This window comes from Grammomys surdaster, unplaced genomic scaffold (assembly GCF_004785775.1).
Source record: "Grammomys surdaster isolate TR1022 unplaced genomic scaffold, NIH_TR_1.0 172, whole genome shotgun sequence".
Lineage (NCBI taxonomy): Eukaryota > Metazoa > Chordata > Mammalia > Rodentia > Muridae > Grammomys > Grammomys surdaster.
In genome coordinates, this window is record NW_021604620.1 from 120,628 (window position 1) to 124,833 (window position 4,206).

Sequence of the window (4,206 nt, forward strand, 5' to 3'; positions counted from 1 at the left end):
AGGAGGAGGAGGAGGAGGAGGAGGAGGAGGAGGAGGAGGAGGAGGAGAAAAACTGTTTACATGAAGACATGTATGTTTTAAATATAGGCTTGTGTAAAGAATTACAGACTCGGGGTCATCTGAAAACTCAAGTCCAATAGCCTCCAGGCATGTCACTATGTTCATGGAGCTACCAGAGCCATGAGGCAAAGATCCTCTGGCTTGAATAGAGTCCTGCTTACTTTGCAGTGAACTGAAAGGGCCTTTCTACGGCTTTTGCTTGGCTATAGGAAATGTCCCTGTGCACAATGCTGTGTGTGTCCCAAAGTATGTCCCACTACAGGGACAGCTCTGAATAGAATCTTTATATTTCAGCTGAGGAGATGGATGAAGAATTAGCCATCAAGGTTCCTTTGAGCTCTTTCCATCCCACTGATGCCCAGAACAGGCCAGGAAATACTGGCTGCTCCAAATCTGCTTCCTGAACCTCAGGCCTCTCTGGCCCCAAGCCTCCCTGAGGAACAGTCCCCTGAATGGAGAAAAGCAGCTGCCTTGAAGGCCCTTTCCTGTTGCCCGTAATGAACCTTTGTTTCATCATTTTCTGCCCTGGAACACTGCCAGGTCAGACCCAGAATTTGGGACTGTGACCTTACTCTGTGTGTGTGTGTGGCCTAGGCCAGGCCAGCAAAACTCTACTCCCACCTAGTCTAGCCTACTACTGTCTACTGCAGCACGCAGATACACTGGAGTCTCGTGCCTGGTCACATGTTCACATGGCTGACAATGCCTAACAACCATCAACTCTCCCAAAAAGCAACGGCAGGTATTGAACAAGACAGTGAGCTGGCTCTGGGTTGGCCCCCGTCTCAGGCTTACTTTTCCTTTTTTAAAATATAACTTGCTAAAGCTAAGGAGTTGATTCAGCACGAGGACCTAAGTTTGCACTCCCAAACCCATGGAAAATGCCAGGCGTACTTGTGATTCCAACTGTGAACGGTAGATCCTTGATGCTACAGTCAGACAGCCTAGCCTATTCGGTGAGCTCTAGGCCAATGAGAGACTCTGTCTCAAAAAGCTAGGTAAATGGCTCATAAGGCTGAACTCTGCCCTCCATACCCACGTGCACACGTAAATACACAAAACAATAATATACCAGCATGACGTCATCTTCACAAATGAGCACACAGTAGCAAAGATGTCCCTTCTACCCCAGGCCACAGCCAACAGTGCCCTCTGCAGAGCCAGGCTTCATCACCTTCCCAAAGTATGTGGAGGCATGGTCATCTTTTTGTTTGTTTTTGTTTTTCTGTGTAGTCTTGCCTGTCCTGGAACTCACTCTGTAGACCAGGCTGGCCTCAAACTCAGAAATCGCCTACCTCTGTCTCCTGGAGTCCTGGTATTAAGGCTATATACCACTATCACCCTGCTCATCTTGTTTTTAAAACAAAAAGTTTTATAAGTTCCTTGCTTCTGGCCTTTTTTTGTATTGAACAATAATTTCAGAAATATCACATTGTTCTACCTGCAGCTGTTATTTCTCTCCTTGGTCGACTTAGGAATCATTCAACAATTTCCTCCTCACGGACATGGATGGATGATTTACAATAAGGTCTCCCTGTGTCCTGGTGAGTTTTATGTCAACCTGACCCAAGCTAGAGTCATCTGAAAGGAGGGAACCTCAATTGAGAAAATGTCTGACATTTTCTTAACTAGTGATTGATGGGGACACTGTTGGTAGTGCTATTCCTGGGCTGGTGAGACTAGGTTCTATAATAAAGCAGGCTGAGCAAGCCATTCTAGGTAAGCCAGTAAACAGCACGCATCCAAGATCTCTGCATCAGTTCCTGCCTCCAGGTTCCTGTGCTGTTTGAGTTCCTGTCCTGACTTCCTTCAGTGATGGAATATGATGTGGAAGTATAAGCCAAATAAGCCCTTCCCTCCTCAACTTGCTTTTGGTCATGGTGTGTCATTACAGTACTAATAACCCCATTAAGACACCCTGTATAAGTCAAGCTATGGGACAGACACTTACCATGTCAGGAACACAGACAGCCCACACTTCAACAATAGCTTTATGATTTTTTACTTTAAAATGGATTTACTGGGATAGTAACTACATTTTCAACTTCTGATACTTGCCATACAAGGAGCTTTGTTGGGAACATAATTCCACCATTGGCAGAGAAGTACTGTGTTCTCAGCAACTCTATAATGCGGCAGAAAGAACTCAAACTCTTTCTAAACACATAAGATTTCCCTCATATCATCCCTGTCATGGATGTTAAGAATCATGAATTTTTTTGTTTGTTTGTTTTTGTTTTTCAAGACAGGGTTTCTCTGTGTAGCCCTGGCTGTCCTGGAACTCACTCTGTAGACCAGGGTAGCCTCAAACTCTTGAACTCAGAAATCCACCTGCCTCTGCCTCCCAAGTGCTGGGATTAAAGGTGTGAGCCACCACCACCTGGCCAAGAATCATGAATCTTAACTGCTAACAGGCCACTGGCACCTACTATATTCCTTCAACCAGCCCAGCCAGAAGCTCCATGGTCTGCATCTTTGAAAAGGAAACAGGTGTTAGAGGAAAAACATGCTTGTCTAAAGCTCACAGCCTAGAAGTAGTGAATCTGAGACTTGAATCCAGGTAGGCTGACTTTATGTTACCTCATCTTTCAAAATGTAGTCATCCGAATGGCTGTGTAGCAATGGAAGTCCTAGCCCCAACACACACACACAACTACCTCCAGATTGTGTTTAGAAGGTTTGATTTTCTGGGAGGCCACCCAACCCTCCTTGATCTAAGTGCCTCAAGGCTCCTCCCTGAGCTGTGGGGTCATCTGTCCTGACTGGCCTTCGCTCCAGTTGATAGACAGGCCTGATAGCACTGGCTGCCTCCTCATGACTGCACCTAATTGGAAACTGACATAACTTAAGTTGGGTAGGGCCGGAACTGACAGAATCCTTGGCCCACTGTAGACCCTGGTCCCACTGTGGGATAAACCCTTGATGCCTGGCTGTGTTTGGGCCTGTAATAAGAACCTGAAGTCTACTGCTAGCAGCCTTTCCAGAGACCTGGGGGAGAGAAATTCATAGCAGGAATGGACTTATTTAGTTTAGGTCAAAATAAGGGAAGGAAGACTCCCTGCTTCTCTACTCTAGAAATGTTATAAGATATGGGAAAGGACAAAAGCCAGCTATGAAACAAGACTTCATGGTCTCCCAGGAGATAGACTTTCATGGATCCAGGGCTAAAGCCCTCTTCACCACCAGCATAGAAGTTCCTCAAGAGCTCTTCCTCCCGCTCTGGCTCCCACTCCCGCTCCCGCTCTCTTCCTGGTTTTCTGAGATAGGGCTTTTCTGTGTAGCCTGGGCTGTCCTGGAACTCATTTTGTATACAAGGCTGGCATCGAAATCAGAGATCTGCCTGCCTCTTTCGCCCAAGTGCTGGTATTAAAGGCATGTGTCACCATACCCAGTGAAATTTTAATTCTTTGGGGTCCCTTGTACACTCTTATAGACCTATCACCAGAGCTGTGCTGAGTCAGCTCCCTGGGTGCTCCCAGCCAGAGCATGCTACAGCTGGCCCCTGTAGAGAGCTACAAGAAGCCTGCTAACCACAGGGACTTTGTCCTAGAATTCCTGAAACAACAGTCTAAGGCTCACTGGCTGGCCTGGAACTCAAACTATTGACCAGATTAGCCTTGAACTCATAGAGATCCTCCTGAGAACTCAGATAAAAGGTATGAACCGCCACACCTGGCTTCTGACCTAATTTTTCTTAGAAAACATTCCAGTTAAAAAGTATGAAAGAGAGTTGGAGACGTGGCTCAGTGGTTAAGAACCCTGGTTGCTCTTACAGAGGACCCAGGTTAAATTCCCAGCATCCTCATAATGACTCACAACCATCAGTAAGTCCAGTTTCAGGGGATCTAATACTCTCTTTAGACTCCCATGGGCATAGGCAAAAACCCTTACACAAAGAATTAGGGAAAGCCTACACAACGAGTTCAGGGACAGCCAAGGCTACACAGAAAGAAGCTGTGTCAAAAATAAAAAGAATTATGAAAGGTAAGCTAAACATAGTGGATTTCTACTTAATCCAGCACTTAGAAGGTGGACACAACTGGATGGGAAACTGAGGTCAGGAGGGGATGAAATAAGACCCCATCTTAGAGAGAGAGGAAAGAGAAGAGGGAGAGGAGGGGAGAGGAGGGGAGGGAAGGAGAGGGG